Below are 18600 nucleotides of genomic sequence, written 5' to 3' on the forward strand. Positions count from 1 at the left end.
AACCTTGAAAGTTCTTGAGATTTTCCATATTGACTGACCTTCATGTCTTAAAGTAATGATCGACTGTCGTTTCTCTTTGCTTATTTGAGCTGTTCTTGCTATAATATGGAAATAGGGCTCTCTCCTGTAAACCACCCCTACCTCCCAAGGGCTCCCGAGTGGTGCAGTGATCTAAGACACTGCATCTCAGTGCAAGAGGGGTCACTGCAGTACCTGGTTCGAATCCAGGCTGCATCACATCCGGCTGTGATTGGGAGTCCCATAGGGTGGCGCACAATTGGTCCAGCGTCGTTTGGGTTTGGCCGGGGTAGGCCGTCATTGTAAAAAAGAATTTGTTCTTAACTGACTTGCCTAGTCAAATAAAAGGTTAAACAACAACTGATTGGCTCAAACGAATTAAGAAGGAAAGAAATTCCACAAATGAACAAGGCAAATCTGTTAATTGAAATTCATTGCAGGTGACTACCTCATGAAGCTGGTTGAGAGAATGCCAAGAGTGTGCAAAGCTGTCATCAAGGCAAATGGTGGCTATTTGAAAAATCTCAAACATAAAATATATTTTGATTCGTTTAACACTTTTTTGGTTACTGCATGATTTCATATGTGTTATTTCATAGTTTTGATGTATTCACTATTATTCTACAATGTAGAACATAGTCAAAATAAAGAAAAACCATTGAATGAGTAGGTGTTCTAAAACTTTTGACCGGAATGTAGATTCAGCCTAGGTATGACATTATTGCTGACCGTTTTAAAATGCAGTGTATTTGACCTTTACAATTGTACAACAAAGCTTATTTAGAGAAAAAAAACAACGAAATTTATATAAAAGATAAAAAAACATTTATTTATTTATATGACTTTTAGGCCATATCACTCAGCCCTAACTGCAACCAGGTTTAACCTCAGTTCACCACTTGCCTTTCCGGTCTATGGTTGAAGTTTGTTTACCCATAAGTTACAGTTTAAAAGTCAATGGTAACTCAATATATTAGCCAACAGACCACTTCATAAAGGAGGCTCTATGTCCTGAAAGGGAAGAGCAGGAGAGGAAACTGGACCCAGCTGCAGCTTCTAAACACTACCAAAGGAATGTCACAGGTGTGCTTTCAGCCCAGACAAACTCCTCCTTAATCCTCTACAGGAAATCGCTACACTACAATAAGTGACCTGCAGTGATTCTCAGAAAAAGAGGGTGGGCTTTCATTGGCTCCATAAAGAATATATCACTATTGTAATGTGTGATAGTGGGGGGGGAGTGGGGGCGCTCACAGATTGGATAAAGGGATTTGTTTACAGTATATGAACATTGCAGATAAGACAACAGCAGGTAGCCTAGCGGTTAGAGCGTTGGGCCAGTAACTGAACGGGTGCCGTTTCGAACAGCCGAACCGACAAGGTCATTTTTTCCCTCCATGTGCCCTTGAGCAAGGCACTTAACCCTAATTTGCTCCATGTGTGCTCTACAACTCACACATTTCACTGCCCCCATAAGGTGTATGTGACAAAACATCTAAACTCAGCGAAAAAAGAAAACGTCCCTTTTTCAGGACCCTGTCTTTCAAAGATAATTCGTAGAAATCCAAATAACTTCACAGATCTTCATTGTAAAGGGTTTAAACACTATTTCCCATGCTTGTTCAATAAACCATAAACAATTAATGAGCATGCACATGTGGAACGGTCATTAAGACACTAACAGTTTACAGACGGTAGGCAATTAAGGTCACAGTTATGAAAACTTAGGACACTAAAAGGAGGCCTTTCTACTGACTCTGAAAAACACCAAAAGAAAGATGCCCAGGGTCCCTGCTCATCTGCGTGAACATGCCTTAGACATGCTGCAAGGAGTCATGAGGACTGCAGATGTGGCCAGGGCAATAAATTGCAATGTCCGTACTGTGAGACGCCTAAGACACCACTCACAGTGGCAGACCACGTCTAACAACACCTGCACAGGATCGGTACATCCGAACATCACACCTGCGGGACAGGTACAGGAAGGCAACAACAACTGCCAGAGTTACACCAGGAACGCACAATCCTTCCATCAGTGCTCAGACTGCCGACAATAGGCTGAGAAAGGCTGTACTGAGGGCTTGTAGGCCTGTTGTAAGGCAGGTCCTCACCAGACATCACCGGCAACAACGTCACCTATGGGCACAAACCCACCGTCGCTGGACCAGACAGGACTGGCAAAAAGTGCTCTTCACTGACGAGTCACGGTTTTGTCTCACCAGGGGTGAAGGTCGGATTTGCGTTTATCGTCAAAGGAATGAGCGTTACACCGAGGCCTGTACTCTGGAGCGGGATTGATTTGAAGGTGGAGGGTCCGTCATGGTCTGGGGCGGTGTGTCACAGCATCATCGGACTGAGCTTGTTGTCATTGCAGGCAATTACGGGGAAGACATCCTCCTCCCTCATGCGTGACCCTTCCTGCAGGCTCATCCTGACATGACCCTCCAGCATGACAATGCCACCAGCCATACTGCTTGTTCTGTGCGTGATTTCCTGCAAGACAGGAATGTCAGTGTTCTACCATGGCCAGAGAAGAGTCCGGACCTCAATCCCATTGAGCACGTCTGGGACCTGTTGGATCGGAGGGCGAGGGCTAGGGTCATTCCCCCCAGAAATATCCGGCAACTTGCAGGTGCCTTGGTGGAAGAGTGGGGTAACATCTCACAGCAAGAACTGGCAAATCTGGTGCAGTCCATGAGGAGGAGATGCACTGCAGTACTTAATGCAGCTGGTGGCCACACCAGATACTGACTGTTACTTTTGATTTTGACCCACCCTTTGTTCAGGGACAAATTCAATTTCTGTTGAATGTGTCTGTGGAACTTGTCACGTGTCTGTGGAACTTGTTCAGTTTATGTCTCAGTTGTTGAATCTTGTTATGTTCATACAAATATCTAATATCTATGTTAAGTTTGCTGAAAATAAACGCAGTTGACAGTGAGAGGACGTTTCTTTTTTTTCTGAGTTTATATAAAATAATGTAATAGGACCGCCACACACACACCAATATCATCATCAACCTGTGCCTGTGATCAGCTAGGGAACAGAATGAATATGACTCAGTGCTCTCACTGATCCATTAGGGAGAGAGGCTGGTCCAATCCCACCAGTTTTTTAAATCACTGTGTAATAAGCTCACATTATCTGTAATAACCCGCACAAAGAAACACCGCCTCACTGTCTTCTAAACCCATTAAGGCTGTATCCTGCCCAATTTGGAAACTGTCAACTAATTTCACTGCATTTATTGACAGAGAGGAAAGCTAGGCTACACATGACTGAATCCAACTGTCTCTCATAGCAACAAGATAATCTTGCGTGACTATTCTCTCCTGCCTGGTTGCTTTGGGGATCTGTTCGATATATATTTAAGCTATAGTAAAAAGGCATTAAGATGTCATTATTATAGGCTAACCATGTTAGTGAGACAATAAGAATGATCAAAACAGCAGCCCATTTGGAAGGACAATTTTAACAGCAGAATAAAATGTATTATTTTCTGAAATAGGGATGCAAAACAAAACAGGAAACCCTGAGCAACCAGCTGAGTAGGACACTCAACTGTCCTAACATTCCTGTCCAGCCAAACAGCCTTTCTAAAAATAAAAAAAATCTAACCATATGGCACATTCAAATCAGAATGTTCAGAAAGAAATATGGTAGTTCTCCAGCTTACCAAAATAATCAGCAGTGAAGAGAGTAGCTACACAAACTCCAGTTTTACAGAACCCAGAAGACTATGTGTAAAGCAGGCAGCCGTCCATTGAGGCTCTCTCTGGGAAAGATAGCCAAGTGTGTCTCAGCTATGGCACAGTGCCTCCCTCCACTCCTTCCCTTCCCTCCTCTAAGCCTGGGCGTCAATGAAACACTGGGAGTGTCTGGGTGCTGTCCGTTCTCATGCCTTCAGCAGCTGCTGCCTGCATTGACTACCAGCCCACTCCACAACACTGGGGTGTTGTATTTCCTCCAGACAGCCAGATTAGTATTGTTGTCCTACACGGTTCTTCCGTTTCTTTCATACATAAATAAATAAAACCTTGTCTATTGAATACTGGTGGTGAGTATGTGCCCCATCTCAGTATATGGGCCTTTCCATGTAAAATTCCCATGAGCACTAAAATGTGAAGTTCATGGATGCTAAGTCTACAGTATATTTTTGAGAAATTAAGGCATATACATTTTTCAACCATTTTCCATCCCAAAAATGTGGAATAAGCAAAGGCTTTGATTTCTGGTCAAACAGATGGAAAAGGGGTCTTGAAAAAAAATTGTAAGTAAGAAATATTGCCTAGTGTCTTGTCATTCGGTTACCAAAAACCCACATATTTAAAAATATATATTTTCTAATCTCCCCCTCAAGACGAAGGATAATCAAAGTTCACAGAAGTAATGTAGACCTATCAATTAGTGTTTTTACTGATAACAATTTGGTTTATGATTTAAGTGATTAAAACGCTTCATTCTGTTACCAAATCGAAAATAGAATGAACACTAAACAGAGTATTTTTTTAAAAACTGCAATGTTGGTTAAGGGCTTGTAAGTAAGCATTTCACTGTAAGGTCTACACCAGTTGTATTCGGCACGTGAGAAATAAAATTTGATGGACTTTAATATTCATATTTTTATGAGGCCGCCGGACCTGTGTGCGAAGACTTCATTTCCCCTGGTAGTGAGTAGTACAAGTTGTGAGACAGAAAGCTAGCCTGGAGAGAGAACTTCCAGCAGTTTGCGTTTGTCAAGTAAGGCATTCCCCTGACTGACTGAAGGAGAGGAGGGAGGCTGAGGCTCTGACATCTTTGCCAAGTTTTATTTAAAGTATCACTAGGGATTTACAGCACTTTACAACTGCAGCTGCCCTCATTGCTCACTATGTAAATCTCAGCCAAATTGTTCCCATAGCTACAGAGTACAGACCATCAGTAAGGGACAATACTATTTGATACAATCCGTTTTCCCCCTTTGATGCTGTAGAAACATGTTGAAAGGCAGATACATATAAAAGAAAGTGTATCTAAGTGTTGTTCCCCATCACTAATCCCATTCAGTTGTTGTATCTTTCTAACAGCTCAAGGAGAGATTAAAAAGGTATGACCAAAGCCTGCATAAAACAAAAGCAACTATTAGCATCAAAGTGACAATGAACTGATGAATAAAACAATAGATAATCGAGCTAGCTTGATGTGTAAATCTACTTTAAAAAGTTACTGTTAAATCAAAACAAGCCTTAGATGCAGGATAATCTTGACATGCAGCAGAGCCAACACTTCACAACTGTCAAAAACAACTCGATATTTAATTTGCATTTCTTGAACGATAATTTGAATCATTGTGTGTTGACAGTGAGTGGTGGCGTGAGCAGAGCAGTGCTGTAATGGAGTATCAGTGACAGGGAGGCCCAGGGGCCGTGGAGTCACAGTGTGCAGACTGGGTCGTGTTTAGTAGCAAAACATTTTTCCGCCATCATTGACAAGTTCTGTTGGAAATGATACGTTTCAAAACGACCCTAATGAACACAACCCTTCCGCTTTAGGACCTTCGGTTGGAGGATGACATCAGAGGCTTCACCCATCGTCCCTCACATGACAACTCACCACATCTCAGAAAGTCCTTCATAACTTCCACATATTCTCAAGGTGCCTATTCAAGTAACTTACTGCTCCCTGAATAACTCACTGCTTCACTGAATAACTTGCTGCTCCCAGGCCCACTGAATAAAAAGCTACATAATCTAGGCTACTGTAACACATCAATTTCAGCCCTGACATCATATACACTCACGTTGTTTTAAAATATTCTAAAACCATAGTAGGCCAAAGATCTTTTTATTTATTTAAAGGAGCACGACGTTCATTTTCTTTTTTACCCGAAACGTAATGTGGAAAGAACAGACAGTTCAATATGAATCTTGCTTCACAGGTTCGTCAAGGCAAAGCAGAATCCTACTTGACGCCCAAAACCAGATGGCAAAGTTAACAAGAATAACAAGAATAAATCATGTCACAATACAGGTAGAATACATCTTGTACAGTAGGCCAGTCTGTTCTGTTCTCTTGGCATAGTTCAGTGTCTTACAGACTGCCTAAAGCTGGGTCAATATCAGTCCCTGTGGACCAGGTTTAAATGACAATGTATGGCCCACCGTGTCTTCTCAATGGAACCACACCACATGGCCACAATAGAGTATAGTGGCTTCACACTTTAAGGCAAAGCATCACACACACACACACTTGAGGGCAAAGCAGCAGATGAATGGTGCCCATGAGTGGAAGTAGAGCTGTAAATGAACTGAAATTAATAATTCCCTTCTACTCTCTTCTCTTGTCCAGAATGCATTATAGATCTGTGTAGATGACCCCACACTGTCAGCCAGATGCATGACAATGAGTGTACTGTAGAAACATGCCAAACCCAGCCTAAACAGTAAGGGGATTCCCCAGTGTGTGTGTGTGTGTAGGACTCAGCCACACATCACAGTGTGTGTGTGTGTGTGTGTGTGTAGGACTCAGCCACACATCACAGTGTGTGTGTGTGTGTGTGGGACTCAGCCGCACATCACAGTGTGTGTGTAGGACTCAGCCGCACATCACAGTGTGTGTGTGTGTGTGTGTGTGTGTGTGTAGGACTCAGCCACACATCACAGTGTGTGTGTATAGGACTCAGCCACACATCACAGCTGAGGTGCCATCAGCAGCAGGGGTTACCAGCTTTAGAAGACAACTGCTGCTGTAAACGGTCCAAAGCACTCATCTTCATAAAACACACACATATTGGATGTTGCCCTTTCCCCATGCTGCTAAATCAGAATTGATTTACTATTGTGACAAAGTTGAATAAGGATAAAAATGGTATGTTTTTTTCCAGAGACTGTGGGAAGTACTCCATGAAACCCAGATGTTCTTCTCTCCTGGTGCAGAATGAGTTTAGAGGAAAACCAGGCTAATGAGCCAAGACACCCATATGGTGAGACACAGGGGCATCTGAAATGGCACTTTATTCCTTATCCACATAGGGCTCTGGTTAAAAGTAGTGCACTAGATCCGAAATAGGGTGCCATTTCGGACGCACCCAGGAACGCACTGGGGCGCAGTAGTGGAAAAAGTACCCAATTGTCATATTTGAGTAAAAGTAAAACTTAATAGAAAATGACACTAGTACAAGTCGCCCAGTAAAATACTACTTAAGTCTAAAATTATTTGGTTTTGAATATACTTAAGTATCAAAAGTAAATGTAATTGCTGAAATATACGTATAACTCATGCTTCGTTTGGTAAATGATGTCTGTGTGTTTAGCGAATCCACCAGATCAGAGGCAGTAGGGACGACCAGGGATGTTCTCTTGATAAGTGTGTACATTTTCAAATTTTCCTGTCCTGCTAAGCATTCAAAATGTAATGAGTACTTTTGGGTGTCAGGGAAAATGTATGGAGTAAAAAGTACATTATTTTCTTTTGGAATGTAGAAGTAAAATTTGTCTAAAATATAAAAGTACAGATACCGCAAAAAAGTAGTCCTTGAAAGTATTTTTTACTTTTAGTACTTTACACCATTGCTGGCAAGGATAAGGCTCCAGATATTAATGTTCCTAAAACAACTGTGACGGAAGGTACAATGTGCCGTTTTTATTTATTTATTTAAGATGTGATGCAACTTTTTTAGCCGTCTAAACAAAAACTGATCAGCACAATGGAATGTTATAAGGCCTACCTAACCATGTTGAAAATGTGCAAGATTAATGTTCAGTATGACATGTATACTCAAAACATTTACTAATATCCTCTTTGGTCTATTAACTTATTTACCACCTGGTGATGTCACCAGGCATGCCAACATTCCCTCCCACCAGAACAGCCTGAAATTTCAGGTGTTATTCTCAAACAGCTCTTACTCTAAAAGGGCATTATCATAATTTTTACATTTCAATGTCATCTTGGTAAGCAACTCCACTGTATATTTGCCCTTGTATTTTAGGTTATTGTCCTGTTGAAAGGTGAATTTGTCTCCCAGTGTCTGTTGGAAAGCATGCTGAACCAGGTTTCCTCTAGGATGTCACCTGTGCTTAGCTATATTCTGTTTATTTTTATCCCCCCCCCAAAAAACTCCTTAGTCCTGGCCGATGACAAGCATACCCACAATATGATGCAGCCAATTCTATGCTTGAAAATATGAAGAGTGGTACTCAGTGTTGTATTTTCTCCAAACATAACTGTATTCAGGACAAAAAGTTAATTTCTTTGCCCCATTTTTTGCAGTTTTACTTTAGTGCCTTATTGCAAACAGGATGAATGTTTTGGAATATTTGTATTCTGTACAGGCTTCCTTCTTTTCACTCCATCATTTAGGTTAGTATTGTGGAGTAACTACAATATTGTTGATCCATCCTCAGTTTTATCCTATCACTTTAACTCTCTAACTGGTTTAAAGTCACCATTGGCCTCATGGTGAAATCCCTGAGCGGTTTCCTTCCTCTCTGGCAACGGAGTAAGGAAGGACGCTTGTATCTTTGTGGTGACTGGGTGTATTGATACACCATCCAAAGTGTAATTAATAACTTCACCATGCTCAAAGGGATATTCAATGTCTGTTTTTTTACCCATCTACCAATAGGTGCCCTTCTTTGCAAGGTATTGAAAAACCTCCCATGTCTTTGTGGTTGAATCTGTGTTTGAAATTCACTGCTCGACTGAGGGACCTTACAGATAATTGTATGTGTAAGGTACAGAGATGAGGTAGTCATTCAAAAATCATGTTAAACACTATTATTGCACACAGAGTGAGCCCATGCAACTTTGTGACTTGTTAAGCAAATTTTTACTCCTGAACTTATTTAGGCTTGCCATAACAAAGGGATGGAATACTTATTGCCTCAAGACATTTCACCTGTTCATTTATTTGTAAAAAATATGTACAAACATAATTACACATTTGATGGGATATTGTGTGTAGGCCATTGACACAATCTCAATTTAATCCATTTTAAATTCAGGCTGTAGTGTAGAAAAAGTTTAGGGGTGTGAATACTTTCTGAAGGCACTGTATATAAAACATAGGAAAATGTTGAACTGCACTGGGCCTTTAACAACATAGGACCTTAACAGGACAGGAAGCAGGTGGGTTGTCAGGTCCAGTTCTTTATGGTATTTTCCGTGTGTGTGTGAGTGCGATCAGAGTTCAAATCTAAAAAAAAAGGATGTGAGAGACTGAACAGACTGAAACGGGACCACCATTGCTCACATCTACTAAGCATAAACAGGGGAGGGAGAAGATAATGCATGTTTATTGTGATTGTGGCTAGGGCTGTGACTGTCATTACATTTTGTCAGCCGGTGATTGTCAAGAAAATAACTGCCGGTCTCACGGTAATTGACCATTAATTAACATCAACACATTTAGCATCTCCTAGCGTCCACGCATAGCCTACAAGCCACTGATGCAGACCTTGAGAACATCTACATTTTAAAAAGTATAATAAATCCATGTAATAAAGCCTACACCATCACAATAAATCCATTATTTATTTTTGACAGGTCTAAAGAAACATGATATGAAGAAAATGTAGTCTATTTCAGAAGAACAGAATAGCATACACTGAATTGTCCTTATGTTAGGCCCTGATCTGGCTATGCCATATGGCTGTGGGCTACACTAATTAATTTAGCAGACAAGAATTGCTTAGAATTCCATAGCATTATTTTATAGTATGAAGAATACAATTGAACATAGCTGAATAAAATAGGATATTTTCTCCAAACGATTTGAGGGAGTGCGCACATGCGGCTATTCTGTGTTGAGTGGTTAACAAAGAAATAAGTAACCCTATGCGGTTAATTTAGAGTTATAATGTAACTTTAGTTGTTATAAACGTTAGGCTATATGTTATGATTTTAATACATTGTAAGGCTGCATGATGCGACTAATGATGATTTGAAAAGTCACATGAAAGGCAGGAGCTCTGCTTAGTTTTTTTGCGCAGGCTGTACACACTTCATCAGTCTCTCAATCACAATTTGACAAACACTTGATAATGCCTCGAATTTCCCGGCGGCATCCCCTTTGGGTGTCTGTAATGCCGCCTAAAAAAATCCATGCCTTTTGCGGCCAGGGGCCGCTGTGCCCTTGGGCTTAATATAATAATTATAATTCCCTTCTCCTGGCTGCGTGCTCTGAAGCACCTTTCACTCACATGTCTCTCCGTCACTTGATCGGGTCTTTCTCACGGGCTACAAGTGAAGATAGAAACGTCAGGGACGCAACGGATTTAGAATGGACCACTATCATGCCCCTGTTCCAAAACAAGGGCAATATATACATGTCATCTACACACTTACATAGCGAATGGAGGGCGCTTTTCCCGTGGTTCATTTTCATGACAGCCAGGTAGGCTATACTCCTGTTGTAATGAGAAGCCATGTGCATTATATTAGGAAAGTTGAGAAATAAATATAGTAGGCATAGCCTATAGAAATGTTGCACAACATGAGCTCATGTGCTCCCATTAAGTGTTTGATTAGATTTGACACATTTGCATTGATGTCAGAGTGGTTAGAGGGACAACACAGTACTGAGTACCACAGTTAGAAAGTTTGTTAGGACACTAATGACCATCAGCAGCATCAGAGCTTGGAGATGCCTAATTACCAAGACTAAATATTCAGTGTGGCAGTAATACGGTTACCGTAAAAGCCCTAACTGTGGCTAAATAAGGCAATCAGGAACAGGGTCTTGTTTTTTCCTTTACATCATTAGATGACTAAAAACACCCTGCTACGTACAGTTGAAGTCAGAAGTTTACATACACCTTAGCCAAATAAATTTAAACTCAGTTTCACAATTCATGACATTTAATCCTAGTAAGAATTCCCTGTCTTAGGTCAGTTAGGATCACCACTTTACTTTAAGAATGTGAAATGTCAGAATAATAGTAGAGAATCATTTATTTCAGCTTGTATTTCTTTCATCACATTCCCAGTGGGTCAGAAGTTTACATACACTCAATGAGTATTTGGTAGCATTGCCTTTAAATTGTTTAACTTGGGTCAAACGTTTTGGGCAGCCTTCCACAAGCTTCCCACAATAAGTTGGGTGAATTTTGGCCCATTCCTCCTGACAGAGCTGGTGTAACTGAGTCAGGTTTGCTCACAGAAACGTTCTGTCCAAAAATGATGCAGAAAAATTAATCCATGCTTTTGTTACTTCTAGGTTAGACTACGGCAATGCTCTACTTTCCAGCTACCCGGATAAAGCACTAAATAAACTGCAGTTAGTGCTAAATACGGCTGCTAGAATCCTGACTAGAACCCCAAAATTGTATCATATTACTCCAGTGCTAGCCTCCCTACACTGGCTTCCTGTTAAGGCAAGGGCTGATTTCAAGGTTTTACTGCTATCCACTCCACAAATTTCTTGTTAACAAACTATAGTTTTGGCAAGTCGGTTAGGACATCAACTTTGTGCATGACACAAGTAATTTTTACAACAATTGTTTACAGACAGATTATTTCACTGTATCACAATTCCAGTGGGTCAGAAGTTTACATACACTAAGTTGACTGTGCCTTTAAACAGCTTGGAAAATTCCAGAAATGATGTCATGGCTTTAGAAGCTTCTGATAGGCTAATTAACATAATTTGAGTCAATTGGAAGTGTACCTGTGGATGTATTTCAAGGCCTACCTTCAAACTCAGTGGCTCTTTGCTTGACATCATGTGAAAATCCAAAGAAATCAGCCAAGACCTCAGAAAAACAATTGTAGACCTCCATAAGTCTGGATCAACCTTCGGAGCAATTTCCAAATGTCTGAATGTACCACGTTCATCTGTACAAACAATAGTACGCAAGTATAAACACCATGGGACCACGCAGCCGTCATACCGCTCAGGAAAGAGACGCATTCTGTCTCCTAGAGATGAACGTGCTTTGGTGCAAAAAGTGCAAATCAATCCCAGAACAAAGCAAAGGACCTTGTGAAGATGCTGGGAGGAAACAAGTATCTATATCCACAGTAAAACGGGTCCTATATCGACAGAACCTGAAAGGCTGCTCAGCAAGGAAGAAGACACTGCTCCAAAACCACCATAAAAAAGCCAGACTACGGTTTGCAACTGCACATGGGGACAAAGATCGTACTCTTTGGAGAAATGTCCTCTGGTCTGATGAAACAAAAAAAAACTGTCTGGCCATAATGACCATTATGTTTGGAGTAAGAAGGGGGAGGCTTGCAAGCCGAAGAACACCATCCCAACCGTGAAGCACGGGGGTGGCAGCATCATGTTGTAGGGGTGCTTTGTTGCAGGAGGGATTGGTGCTCTTCACAAAATAGATGGCATCATGAGGGAGAACAATTGTGTGGATATATTGAAGCAACATCTCAAGACATTAGTCAGGAAGTTAATGCTTGGTCGCAAATGGGTCTTCCAAATGGACAATTACCCCAAGCATACTTCCAAAGTTGTAGCAAAATGGCTTAAGGACAACAAAGTCAAGGTATTGGAGTGGCCATCACAAAGTCCTGGCCTCAATACTATAGAATATTTGTCGGCATAACTGAAAAAGTGTGTGCGAGCAAGGAGGCCTACATCCTGACTCAGTTACACCAGCTCTGTCAGGAGGAATGGGTCAAAATTCACCAAACTTATTGTGGGAAACTTGTAGAAGGTTACCCGAAACATTTGACCTATATTAAATAAGTTAAAGGAAATGCTACCAAATACTAATTGAGTGTATGTAAACTTCTGACCCACTGGGAATGTGATGAAAGTTTGAAATAAATTATTCTCTCTACTATTATTCTGACATTTCACATTCTTAAAATAAAGTGGTGATCCTAACTGACCTAAGACAGGGAATTTTTACTAGGATTAAATGTCAGGTATTGTGAAAACTGAGTTTAAATGTATTTGGCTAAGCTGTATGTAAACTTCCCACTTCAACTGTATGTATCAAGGCAACATCTAGACGTTATCAATTGTAGTTATTTATTGTGTAGATGCTATCCTACAAATTACCAGGTTGGCTGCCACCGCCGACATGACCGTGATACCCAGTATGAAGCACCCTACTGACCGTGATACCCAGTATGAAGCACCCTACTGACCGTGATACCCAGTATGAAGCACCCTACTGACCGTGATACCCAGTATGAAGCACCCTACTGACCGTGATACCCAGTATGAAGCACCCTACTGACCGTGATACCCAGTATGAAGCACCCTACTGACCGTGATACCCAGTATGAAGCACCCTACTGACCGTGATACCCAGTATGAAGCACCCTACTGACCGTGATACCCAGTATGAAGCACCCTACTGACCGTGATACCCAGTATGAAGCACCCTACTGACCGTGATACCCAGTATGAAGCACCCTACTGACCGTGATACCCAGTATGAAGCACCCTACTGACCGTGATACCCAGTATGAAGCACCCTACTGACCGTGATACCCAGTATGAAGCACCCTACTGACCGTGATACCCAGTATGAAGCACCCTACTGACCGTGATACCCAGTATGAAGCACCCTACTGACCGTGATACCCAGTATGAAGCACCCTACTGACCGTGATACCCAGTATGAAGCACCCTACTGACCGTGATACCCAGTATGAAGCACCCTACTGACCGTGATACCCAGTATGAAGCACCCTACTGACCGTGATACCCAGTATGAAGCACCCTACTGACCGTGATACCCAGTATGAAGCACCCTACTGACCGTGATACCCAGTATGAAGCACCCTACTGACCGTGATACCCAGTATGAAGCACCCTACTGACCGTGATACCCAGTATGAAGCACCCTACTGACCGTGATACCCAGTATGAAGCACCCTACTGACCGTGATACCCAGTATGAAGCACCCTACTGACCGTGATACCAAGTATGAAGCACCCTACTGACCGTGATACCCAGTATGAAGCACCCTACTGACCGTGATACCCAGTATGAAGCACCCTACTGGTCACCGGCTTTGGACTCGTCATGCAGCCACGCAAAACGGTCTTAAGTGGCAACAAATCTGCCCAATAAGCTAAATCACTTTCCATACACCAAATCCTTGACACACCCACACTCCGATCACCATATTGGGCTGCAGCCAACCATACTCAGGAATCACACCTGTGTGGAAGCACCTGCTTTCAATATACTTTGAATCCCTCATTTACTCAAATGTTTCCTTTATTTTTGCCAGTTACTGTACCTGTAGAGATCTACAGTTCAGATACTCCTCTATAGAGCCAACCAACAGCATAATTATATTTCTCCTCCTTTCCCTGGGAATTATTGTAGAGATGGCCTCATCCATTTCTGACACTGGCTTGCCAAGCTGCAATCCCACACAGCTGCATCGTTGCCTCTAACCTTGTGCTCTCCCACAAATCTACCAGGATGTGGATGCAGGGGTCCTGTGATTCAATTTGCTGAGTAGAAAATGAGAAGAGTTGAAGTAAAAGCATAACATTCCCCATTAGTAGCTAGCTTTAAAAATCAGCAGACTTGGGTAATCATTATGGTTTGCAGAGGAGGCTGGTGGGAGGAGCTATAGGAAAACAGGCTAATTGAAATAGCTGGAACGGAATTAATGGAACCGAGTCAAACATGTGGTTTCCAAATATGGTATAAATAATGAAACCAGCTCTGCACTAATTCAGGGTTAGGTAAATTACTTACTAAATTAAATCTGTTACGATTACTAGTTACCTGTTCAAAATTATAATCAGTAATGTAACTTTTGGATTACCCAAAATCAGTAACTAATCGGATTACCTTCCCCTTAAAGGCCCAGTGCAGTCCAAAACATGTTTTTTTTCTGTGTTTTATAAAGTATATATTTACACACTGAGGAAGGAATACTATGGTGAAATTGTGAAAATTATGATAATGCGATAAGAGCCGTTGGAAAACACTGCCTGAAATTTCAGCCTGTTTTGGTGGAATGGAGTTTTGGCCTGCCTGGTGAATTGGTTAATAGACAGCTACTTTTTTTATATTGTTTTACTCAAACCAATCTCAGACAGCCCTAGCAAAATTCTTGTTTGAGAAATTGCGCTTTGCTAAGAAGCTGTTTATTTTTGACCATTTTAATTGAAAACAATCACAGAGTTGTGACGTGACTATCATTAATGTGATGACTGTTATTCATTGAATAATTACCTACTACGTTTAATTATGACGCTATTAAATTAGTCATGTAACAATTAACTCATTAGGAATTTAGGGCACCACGGGAAAAGTTTATTTAACGAGTTACCGTCTCCAGAATGAACTTAAAACAACAATAAATCCCTAGTGGACAAACAAAATGACTCTTGTTACACTAGATGGAGATTTAAAGAGAGAGCAGGAGAGAAAGACAAGCAACACTTGGATATATTTGTAAACTACGCTTAGTTTAGCACTAATACCTTGCCCCGAACTGCCGTTCCTTTGGGTAAGAAGTAATGTAATGATGTATTTACGCGCTGAAGGTCTTCCTGGTGTGTCTCTGTTGGGCCCTCTGATGGCCTTGTCTTTCGTTCTCAGGTTTAAATCTCTGATTGTCCACAAGAGGTCACAATGTCCTTAGTTGTCTGTGTACTTGCACTCGTTCTGGAAGAGTGGTCTCCTGAGGACGGCTAATCAGCCGATGATCCCAGAGTGGTGATGAAAGCAGTGTAGGCAACGATGATTTGAGGAGAATAACTGGATGGTCCTACTTAAATTCACCTTCTTAGATACTCCTACTCAACCGTAGCATTGATTGTTAAGAGGTTCTTTTGTCTTCAATCTCGTGTTGCGTTTTGGGGGTCGCATCTATCTTAGCCCACACTGCAGCTGTGGTCCGTTTTAGTCTGATGTGTTAATTCTTAACTCAAATGCTTTATACCCTCGGGTAAAAAGTGCGCACGCTCTCTGGGTTCCCTGGTGCAGTAAAAAAAATCGTTATAACATCTTCATGCACCTTTTAATAACATCACAAAATAGACATTTTCCATATTCCATCTCTCATCATTCCCAATATTCAAATATTGAAATATATTGTTCCAGTGTCCATGGTTTGATGTTGTAGTTTAGGGCGGAAAACTCTTTGTAAGACACAAAGACATTCCAGTCACCCAAACTAGGCCCCTAAAGGAATCGTCTGCTGCGTATGGTTTACGATCGACGTGCGGCGTCATAAAACCCCCCACATCCATCACTCTTCCCCCTCTGCGGAAGAGAGAGAGAGCTCTGTAGAGCTGATCCACTGTAACCTGATCTTCTGGATCCTCACAGGAGAGTCATAACAACAGTAAGGTAATTATAACCCAGAAATGATATTGAGATAAAAACAGCTGCATTTGACCTTTAACCTGTTTGGGATAGGGGGCAGCATTTCAACGTTTGGATGTCTGAGGTTTGTAGTTTTTCAACTCTTTGCCTATCGAATATACAGTGTCTATGGGGTCAAATTGCACTTCCTAAGGCTTCCACTAGATGTCAGTCTTTAGAACATTGTTTGATGCTTCTACTGTGGGGGCGAATGAGAGGGGATTGAGTAAGGTCTCTCCCAGAGTGCCATGAGCTGACCATGCGCGTTCACGTGAGAGTTAGCTTGAGTTCCATTGCATTTCTGAAGACAAAGGAATTCTCCGGTTGGAACATTATTGAAGATTTATGATAAAAAATCCGAAAGATTGATTCTATACTTCGTTTGACATGTTTCTACGAACTGTAATATGACTTTTTTTACTTTTCGTCTGAACTAAGCGATCGCGCATTGAGCATTTGGATTACTGGGCTAAACGCACGAACAAAAAGGAGGTATTTGGACAAATTATGGACGTTATCGAACAAATCAAACATTTATTGTGGAACTGGGATTCCTGGGAGTGCATTCTGATGAAGATCATCAAAGTGAATATTTATAGTGCTATTTCTGACTTCTGTTGACTCCGCAACATGGCGGGTATATGTTTGGCTTGTTTTGGTCTCTGGGCGCCGTACTCAGATTATTGCATGGTTTGCTTTTTCCGTAAAGCTTTTTTGAAATCTGACAAAGCGGTTGCATTAAGGAGAAGTATATCTATAATTCTGTGCATAATACTTGTATCTTTTATCAAAGTTTATTATGAGTATTTCTGTAAATTGATGTGGCTCTGTGCAAATTCACGGGATGTTTTGGAGGCAAAGCCAAATGTAAACTGAGGTTTTTGGATATAAATATGAACTTGATCGAACAAAACATACATGTATTGTGTAACATGTTGTCCCGGGAGTGTCATCTGATGAAGAATAATAAAGGTTAGTGATTCATTTTCTCTCTATTTCTGCTTTTTGTGACTCCTCTCTTTGGTTGGAAAATGGCTGTATGCTTTCTGTGACTAGTTGCTGACCTAACATAATGATATGTTCTGCTTTCGACGAAAATGCTTTTTGAAATCGGACACAGTGGTTGGATTAATGAGAAGTTTATCTTTAAAATGGTGTCTAATACTTGTATGTTTGAGAAATTTTAATTATGAGATTTCAGTTGATTGAAATCTTTCCGTGGGAATTAACGGGAATATATGCAAATGAATACCATTTAAATGTAGATGTTTTTTGCATTGGATATATTTACCATATCAAATGGAGACAAAATCATAAACCTTTTACCTTATCATAAGTAGACAATTGCAAATGATTAAATCCTTCCAATAGAAAAACAATTTAGTTACAAATTGAACTTTAATTAAATGAGTTGACTCTTCACATGGAATGATTTCACTGAACAACAAAAGGGAATATTGAATGATCCATCGCATCTCCTAAAAACGTTTTCAACATACATCTGTAAAATGATAGAAACTAAAGTCTTGAAACTAAAGCTTTGGTTGTCTTTCTCTAAGGCTTCCATGTCTTCTCCCTGGACCTTCTCAATGTCCACCTCTTGAACATCAGACTCTGAGGCCTCATCTTCACTGTCACTTTCCAACCTTGAGGATGGCTCGTTGTCAGGCTCAAAAAGCCAAAAATTTGCCCGGATGGCCACCAATTGCGTGCTTTGGTGTGCGTGTTCCCAAACAAGGACCAGTTGCGCTCTGAGGTGGCTGATGTTGGTGGGATTTGGAGGATGATGGAGTCAACAGGGGAAAGATCCTCAGATCCACAAAGTCCCTTCCACCAGGTGGCTGATGAGATATGTTGGCATGTTTCATCTCCATCCCAAAGCCCTAACTTGGAAGTGTACTTCACCAGACTGCCAAGAACCTTCCCCTCATCCAGGCCAAGGTGGCGAGACACAGTAGTGATGCCACCATAGGACTTGTTGATCTCTGCACCAGACAGGATGCTCTTACCAGCATACTTGGGGTCCAACATGTACGCTGCGGCGTGGATGGGCTTCAGGCAGAAGTCTTCACGCTTTTTGATGCATTTCAGAACTGCAATTTCCTCTGCTTGGAGCAACAGTTAAGTGGGCAGGGCAGTACGGATTTCTTCTCTTACATCTGCAAGCAGTCTGAACATCAGACAGGATGGCATTGTCTCCCTCAATCCGTGCAATGGCTAATGCTATAGCTTTCAGGAGTTTCAGGTTGCTTACCACTCTCTCCCAAAATACATCACCCAGGAGGATACTCTT

At 41.3% G+C, this 18600-nt stretch overlaps 1 protein-coding gene across 2 annotated transcripts in view; it reads right to left on the reverse strand.

Moving 5' to 3' along the window:
- Positions 1-18600, reverse strand: part of LOC139557671 (cAMP-dependent protein kinase inhibitor gamma-like) — a 36855-nt gene that overhangs the window by 6276 nt on the left and 11979 nt on the right. Inside the window, exon 1 of one of the 2 annotated variants that reach the window (XM_071372759.1) lies at positions 3695-3839. The exons of the other annotated variant lie outside the window; for it this stretch is intronic. The gene's annotated coding sequence lies outside the window, so the exon portion shown is untranslated. Of the gene's footprint in view, positions 1-3694; positions 3840-18600 lie in introns of those variants that run through there. 2 annotated transcript variants of the gene reach the window in all.

This window comes from Salvelinus alpinus, chromosome 28 (assembly GCF_045679555.1).
Source record: "Salvelinus alpinus chromosome 28, SLU_Salpinus.1, whole genome shotgun sequence".
In the NCBI taxonomy this organism is placed as follows: Eukaryota; Metazoa; Chordata; class Actinopteri; order Salmoniformes; family Salmonidae; genus Salvelinus; species Salvelinus alpinus.